We start from the raw sequence: 8,632 nt of genomic DNA, 5'->3' as shown, positions 1-8,632 counted from the left end.
TGGCTGGGCCACCTGACACCTCCCCCGCCGCCGCCCGGAAGCCGGCCCACCACCGGAGCTCCCGGACCCCGTGCCGGCGGGAGGACGCCGGGAGGCCGAGCGAGCGTGTCCCCCGACACGCCCCAAGGCCCGCGCCGAGGGAGCGACCAGATGCCCTGGTCTGGCAGTGGGTCCTGCTGGCAGTTGGCTGAGCTGGGAGACCGCTCTGCGCCGTGTGTCAGGGTCCCGTCCTGCTCGGTGATGGGGGAGGAAAACCACAAGGATGGACAAATCCTCCCGGCCTGTTTTCTCCAAAAGCACGGATGCTTACCCTCCCCTCGCTTCCTACGGAGCAGGTCGGAGCTGCCGCCCAGCTCGGCAGTAAGCGCGGACCCCCGGCCGCCGGCCCCAGCCTCAGAGCCGCGTGAGGGCAGGAGGAGGGAAACCAAGGCCAGGATACTCGAACCTCGGGGCCCTAACCCCTCTGCTGTCCCCGCGCCTCCACCAAGCCAGAAGCAGGGACCCTCTTAAGAGGGGCCGCTCCGTGGCCCTACGCAGTCCTTAGTGTCCGAAGAGCGCTTTTCTCCACCGCCTGCCTTCCCACCTGGTCCCATGCCCGCGGGGCTGCGAGCCATGACCCTCACTCAACCTGCCCTGTAGCCTGCTCACAGTGGGCACTGCTGATTTTCACTCTCATGGAAGGGAGATGTGAAAGCTCAGAGGGCTTATTTCACTTACTTCATCATTCATTCAAGGAACGTCTACCGTATGCCAGATCTTGACGAAGCAATTGTTCTCACATCTATGCAGGTCTCAGCCAGGAAGAAAAAAAAAAGGGTACACTTGGGAACCGAGGCGCCCCAGCACATCCAGAAAAGCATTGGGAGGTTCCTAAGTCAGGGGCACACACCAATCCCTTCTCTTGTGCATCCACGCACAAGGTCATTGGGCATATATAGTCAGTGTCACCCCCCCCAGGCTCCCAGGTTCACAAGACCTCTATATTCCTCAGAAGGGAGCCCTTCTTTGCCTGGACATCCCCTACTTATCCTTCAGCACTCAGTGGGGAGTCACCTCCAAGCAGCTGTTCCTGACGCCCCACTCCAACCCCATTATATGCCCCTGCTGTGCTCTGCCCCGTCCTTCTTCCCTCTAGGGCAGCGCCAGTCACTCTGGGTTGTCAAGGTCAGGTTTTTAATTTTCTGTCTGCCCAGTTTTTTGAAGACTGGGAAGTTATCTTAGTCATTTTTTGTATCTCCAGCATCTGACAAAGTCCTTTACACGTAGAATAAATGAGTAAAGGTAAATCTCCCAACAGCACAGTCAATGCTCTGCTTGTTTTAACATATGATCTCACACTTAAGGAGTTCAATGTTGCCTATTAACCATAATGTTGCCTCGAAGCCTCTCTCTGTCTCTCTCTCCTCACCTTTCTTCTTCTCTCTCATACCCCCAGCCTCGTATGTGCTCTGAGAGATGGTGAGCACAGATCAAGATGTTTCGTTTGCTCCCCAGAGGACAGGGCTCCACTCCAGACCCTGTGGTTAAGGTGATCGAGTTGTGGGGAAAGACTGTTGAGCAAGCCCACCCAGACCCTTTCCAGAGGGTCCGCTGCCGATTTCAGGCCTGTCCAGACTTGGGGAGCAGGGCAACTGTCAGGGATGATGGAAAGGGGTTGGCGTTAGGAGGGTGGAGGGCACAGGGCTCCTGGGAATGACAGAGTCTAATGCTGGAAGCAGAGTGGCTGTTTGTTCTGCCCCAGCACAGCTCCTTCTGGTCCTGACTGAACCAGCAGGGTCAGATAGCAGACCTTGACTGCTGACCTCTTGGCTAATGGAGGGAAGGACAGGGGAGGAAGTTGTCAACTGTAACATCCAGGGGTCCAGGCTCTCCTCAGGGAGCTCTCATCCAGAGTATTAGGACTAATCTCTCCTTGGCTCCAGGGGTGCAGGTCACGATTCACCCTTGATTTGAGGAGCATTCAGAGGAGATCTGAACCAGTCTATTCTCAGGACCCAAATATGAGTACAACCCAGACCAGTACTGGGTTGAGGGTGAGAATGAAGATAGGAGGCTGGAGGAAAGGGCTTAGCAGGTATGAGGGGGAAGTGGACTGTGGGCTAGGAGTGGTGGGGATGCCAGCCGGGTGATCAGTTTAGGGGGATAATCTGAATTAATCCTTGTAATCCATGGACCCAGGATTCAGCCTCCCTCCTAATCCCATCCCAGCAGATCATCCTCTCTGAGGACTGATGCAGCCATTTATCCACCTTTACCCTTATTTCTAAATGCCTAGATTCTTTCATTAAAAAGAAAAAAAAAGTGAATCTTTTAAAGATGCAAAAAGTACAGCATATTATACACATTCTTCTGCAAACTTTCTTTTTTCCTTAACATGTTTTTCTTTTTACATTTATTCATGCTGTTTCATATAGCTCTAGTTCATGAATTTTAACTGCTGAATTTTGTTCCATTGTTTGGATATACCACAATTGGTTTATCCATTCTTCTGCTAATGAGCATTTGGGATATTTCCAATATTCCATATTGTAAACAATGCTGTGATGGACAGTGCTGTGCATGCCTCCTTGGCATATATGTAAGCACATCTCTAAGGTAGATACCTAGAAGTAGAATTTCTGGGTCATAGAATATGTGCACCTTAAACTTTACTAGGTATTGCCAAATTGCTCTATAAAGCAGCTGAACTGATTTTTACTCCACTAACAGTGGCTGTCAATGCTTTTTTATTTTTATTTTTTTTAATTAAAAAACTTTTTTTAAGATTTTTTTTAATGTGGACCATTTTTAAAGTCTTTATTGAATTTGTTACAATATTGCTTCTGTTTTGGTTTTTTGGCCGCAAGGCATGCGGAATCTTAGCTCCCTGACCAGGGACCGAACCCGCACCCCCTGTATTGGAAGGCGATGTCTTAACCACTGGACCGCCTGGGAAGTCCCTCAATGCTTTTTCAGATTCACAAACATATTTATAAATTTCTTTGCTCACCATTCCTTCTTGCATTTCATTCCTTCCTTCTTATTTCGGTTTCCTTCTTATGAAGTATATCCTTTGGTAGCATTTCAGTGAAAGTCTTTGAGTGGTAAACATTCTCAGTCTTTGTCTTAAAAGGTTTTTTTTTTTTTTTTTAGAGACGGGGTCTCGCTCTGTTGCCCAGGCTGGAGTGCAGTGGCTATTCACAGGCGCGATCCCACTACTGATCAGCACGGGAGTTTTGACCTGCTCCGTTTCCGACCTGGGCCGGTTCACCCCTCCTTAGGCAACCTGGTGGTCCCTCGCTCCCGGGAGGTCACCATATTGATGCCGAACTTAGTGCGGACACCCGATCGGCATAGCGCGCTACAGCCCAGAACTCCTGGGCTCAAGCGATCCTCCTGCCTCAGCCTCCCGAGTAGCTGGGACTACAGGCGCGCGCGGATGTCTTAAAAGGTCTTTATTTCACAACACTTAAATGGAAATTTAGTGGGCATAAAATTTTAGGTTGACAATTCTTTTAGACTTTTGAAGATATTCTATTTTTTTCTGTAATCTTTTGCTGCTAATAAGAAGTCAGCTGCCAATGTAATTGTCTCTCTAGGCAAACAAGTTTTTAAATTTTTTTAATTTTTTGTTGCTTTTAAGATTTTTCTTTTTCTCTTCAGTATTCTCCAGTTTCACCACAATGTGTTTATAAGCTCAGTTCTCAATCTGAGGACTGTGTCTTTCTTTTATTTTGGAAAATTATCAATCATTATCTCTTGGAATATTATTGGGTTGGCCAAAAAGTTAAAACGAACTTTTTGGCCAACCCATACATTTCCCTCATTCTCTCTCTTTCAGGAAACAATATATATATTCAGTGTGATAGTGTAATAGGCATATTCTTTTCCTCATGTCTTTTAACTATTCTTTCATATTTTCTATCTCATTACTTTCCCCTTTCTCCCCATATTTTGAACAATTTCATCAGCTCTATCTTCCACCTCACTAATTCTCTTTCCAGCTGGGTCTAGTCTACTGTTTAATGTCTTGAGTCTTCAATGGTATGTCTTCCATTTCCTAATTTTTTTTTCCCTCAATGAGCTTTTTTTTTTTCATAGTGCAATATTTTCATTATGGTTTACTTTCTTGTCTTTAATCTTTAACACTTTTAAGAATACTTATTACACAGTGCTTGTCATGTTGTTCTATTATGCACTGTTCTTGGAGTGTTAATTGTCCTGTTTGTTGTGTCTGCTGAGTCTTCCTTAGGTGGATTACTTTCTTGTCTAGTTTATAAGATTTTTATTGTGAGTTCTTCTTCAGTAGGTGTTTTTTTTAAAATTAATTAATTAATTTATTTATTTTTGGCTATGTTGGGTCTTCGTTTCTGTGCGAGGGCTTTCTCTAGTTGTGGCAAGCAGGGGCCACTCTTCATCACGGTGCGCAGGCCTCTCACTATCGTGGCTTCTCTTGTTGCAGAGCACAGGCTCCAGACACGCAGGCTCAGTAGTTGTGGCTCCCGGGCTTAGTTGCTCTGCGGCATATGGGATCTTCCCAGACCGGGGCTCGAACCCATATCCCCTGCATTAGCAGGCAGATTCTCAACCACTGCGCCACCAGGGAAGCCCCAGTAGGCGTTTTTGATTTGTCACTTTTTAGTGAGACTCTCATATACCTTGGGGTATGAAAACAGTCTTGGAGAGCTCTTTCTTGCTTCTGTGAGGCTGTGTGGTATTCCTAGGGATTTCAAGTTGTCCTAAACCAGGTTTATATTTAATTTCTCTGCTTAAGGATTCAGCATCATGCAAATAACATAAATCCAGATGCAACACAAGAATTTTCTCAGGCTCAGACTTCAATTTCTCAGGGTTGACTTGGATTTCTAACCCTTTTCTCTGCTTTGTTGAACTGGCGTGTGCCATTTTAGTTTTCTTTCCATGGATAAGGTAGATCTTTGATGTTCTGAGCTTTATGCAGGGGGTTCAGTCCCAGCTCTTTGTCTCTGGTGGGCTGAGGGCACATAGCCTATAACTGAAAGCATTAGAACACATCTCCCTGTCCCTGGTATATGTCTGTGATCTGTGTCTGAAATGAATCATGGGCTACTGTGATAGCCCCTCCTCCTTCTCCTCCTCCTCCTTCTTTGTTTAGTTTTATATTCTTTCTTTAATTCTGTTATCTGGGAATTTCCCTTTTTAAACCAATTTTGCAATTGTTCATATGTTAGTTTTTAAATTCTGCTTTATGTAGTATTTCTGTGTGTGTTTTACGGGACATTGGGTGAAGAGAAACTACATTAGTTCAGTCTGTCATGTTGTCAGAATTTCCTTTCCAGATTCTCTTTATCTTTAGTAGTATTCCTAACAATCCCTACGTCTGTAAGGTGTGTTATAGTTTGCAAAGTGTTTTCACATACAGTTTCTGATTTAATCCTCTCAACTTTAAGAAATGAATATTATTGTTCCCATTTTACCAAGAGGAAATATGAGACTCAGAATTGTAATTTTATTCCTAGCTTTTGGACTTTGAAGCCAATGCATTTCATAGCTTGGGTTTTACATGGAGAGTTTGCCTTTTCTTGACCTCCAGCTCAGGTCCTGATTGTTCTGACCACCCGCTCTTTATCTGAGGCTCTCTGAGATGCTTTCTGCCTAACACGAGGCAACCCTTTGGCTCTACCTTCTCAGGTTCGGCTCCTGGAGCTATGCCAATCCCCTTCTGCTCGGCTTGGCCTCAGCGGAAATAATGAGGTATATACAGGCCATGGCTAATGGGGAGACTGACTGGCAGCTTGTCTTCAGGGTCCTTTATTCACTCACCACTGGGTCATCTCTGCTTCAACTTGAGAAAGGGCAGGCAACGTATACTTGTGTGGTGAGGAAAGGGGAACAGAAAAAAAGAAAAATCCAGCAAAAGTAGGACTCGTCTGGGATTTGAACCCGGGACCTCGTGCACCCTAAGTGAGAATCATAGCCCTAGACCAAAGAGCCACTGAGGGTTACTCTTTGCCAGCTGTGTCTTCTTTGCTACATCAGCAGTAGCCACAGTTTGTGGTTCCTAGAAGGGCCTCTCTTCTCCGTCCAGGCTGGCTCCCAGCCCAGGTCGGCTGCACTCCAGCAGGCCTTGACCCTCGGCTCTCTCCACTGCTCCCTGGCCCACTGTGGAGCCACACAGTGATTAGGCAAGGTCCCATCTTCCCCGTGACCATCCAGTTCTCCCTCAGGGCTGCCAAGCGGAGTTCGTGGGGTGCTGCTGGGGAAGGGCAGTGAGGGAGCCAGTCTCCAGCCAGCCCCCCTTCCGGGAACCCCAGGGCTGAGGGGGCCTGCCTGGCATCTCCTGCACCCATGAAGAAGCACTCTTCTTTCTTACCTCATGATCAGACCACGAGAAGAAATCCTCCAAACTCATCTGCCTCCTAGGTGGGGACTAAGAAGTCTGTCCCGGATCACCCTTGACTAGGTGATATTTGCTAAATTACTCAGTTTCTTCATCTGTCAGGTGGAGAAGTCACACCTGCCCTGTCTGCCTTACAGGGTAATTTGAGGATCAGGTGAGAAAACGTATGTGAAAGCGCTCTGCAAACTGTAAAGTGCTGTACAAAGGAAAGGGGTTATTATGATGGCAACATGAGGGCAAGGAGAAAATACATGAGAGGAAAGCTGCCACTTAATGCTTACCGTGGGCTGAGCAGTGTGATCTGTGCTTTACAGATCTTACTTAACCTCATAACAGCCTTGCGAGACAGCTGTCACCCCACTGTAAGAAACAGAAACGTGCCCAAATTCGACTTATACGAAGCACATTTATCTGAATCCAAAGTGTGTTTTAAGTGCGATACACACCACTATCCAGACTTTCTAGAAAACCAGAGATGGGAATACATCCTGTAAATACCCACACTTCCTCCCTCACCCCAGCCTGCCCTGTTCATGCCACCCAGGAAAGCTTCAGGGAAGAGCCTGCCGATCGGCTAAGGGTGGCCTGGGTGGGGTTCTTCAGGCTGGGATTCCCCAAATGAGAGTGAGGGGAGAGGTCACACATCAGAAACTGGGGCCTTGTAGGAGACCCAGTAGGCTCTGTCTGGCTCTCTCTTTTGTGCTGCCACTGTACCACATCCATCACACCTCCAGGACCCTTGTTTGACCCCCTAGAGGGGGGTCCCCTCTAGGAGGCTGGGAGCTTCTGGGGGGACAGAGATCTGTCTTATTGATCTTTGGATCCAGCCTCGTGTCTGGCACTTGGCAATCCTGCTGACGGAACAAACAACTCCCAAGCATTTCTGTGTACCTGGCCTTAGGTAAGCACTCTACCAGATTAATCTCATTTCATCCTCACAGCACAACTGCTGTTGTAGGCATCTCTTAGCAAATGTCTGTGGAATAGATGAATGCGTGAATGAGGGAAAGAAAGCAAGCCAGGAGTGTGCACCAAAAAACCACCAGGGGCAACAGATATTCAGGTGGATCTTCATTACTTGGCTCGAGGTAAAAGCCATAAGCCTAAAGAAACCCTCCCACCATCCATGCAAAAGCAGGCTTCCTAATAAACCAACGCGTCTGTTGGATATGGGGAAGAATGGCCCTCACTTTAGAGAACATATTGGCTAACATTCCTTTGTACCCAGGGGATGAAGTTTTATTATCCCCATCCAGAGTGTCTGGACCAGATGACTGGCTCCACTAACAAATCATGGCCAGAGAGAAAAGCAACAGCTCACCTATTCTCAAACCAAAGGGACTTTTTTGGGTAGCTGTTCCCCAGCTTTAAACTGGCTTATAAATAAAAGCCACTCAACGTGTCATTCCATTACCTCAGTACACATTTCCTAATTGTTTCTCTCGCTGGGTGTGCCAAGGAGTGAGGTGGCTCCAAGCAAGGGTGCCAGGGGGACTTTGCTGAGAATGTTTCAGGGCTGAGACCGGGATTGGGTCCCAGCCAGTGCTTTTCTCTGGGGGTACTATTGGAATTTGAGGCAGGATCATTCTCAGTGTGGCCTGTATAGAGCAGTGTCCTGCCCACTCAATACCAGTAATCCCCTTCTTTGCCAACAGCCATAAAACACCCCCCTCCCATCCCACATACCTCCAAATGTCTCCAGGGTAACAGGGTGGGGGAGAGGAGTGCCGCCCTGGTGGAAATCCATTGCCATCTACCATGCATTGTTTTCCAGGCTAAAATTACTGTGGCCTTGATCTAGGCTGTAGGAGTTTAGGCCCTCAGTGGTTCATTTGTCTCTGTATTTCAAAGCCAGCAGATGAAATTCTCTAGGAAGAGTCATGGCTCTACCTCGGGGCGGGGTGGGTGGGGGTGGTTTCTGCTCTTTCCTCCCAGGCGTGAGGATGGCTTTCATTCAGGCAAATCCTTGGACGATTCCTCATTTTCACAAGAGCATGTAGAACTTTCTCTTATCTCACCACTTGCCTGGAGAGTCTGACCGGTCAGTATTTAACAGACAACATTGTCACAACACATTTCAAGCTCAACACATCATTTCATCCTACGCATCAAAAACACAGCAAAAAGTGAACACTGGTTGCTTCCGGAGAGGGGAGCTGGGAGCCTGGGTGGGAAAGAGATGTATTTTTCACTGTATATTCTTTTGTACTATTTGAATTTTGAGCCCCAGGCATATACAATCCACTTGAAAGAGAAATCCACTTGATAAAAAAC

The sequence above is a fragment of the Monodon monoceros genome, unplaced genomic scaffold, assembly GCF_005190385.1.
Source record: "Monodon monoceros isolate NGI ecotype Baffin Bay Population unplaced genomic scaffold, NGI_Narwhal_1 Super_Scaffold_2, whole genome shotgun sequence".
NCBI lineage: Eukaryota > Metazoa > Chordata > Mammalia > Artiodactyla > Monodontidae > Monodon > Monodon monoceros.
Note: the sequence above shows the minus strand (reverse complement) of the source record.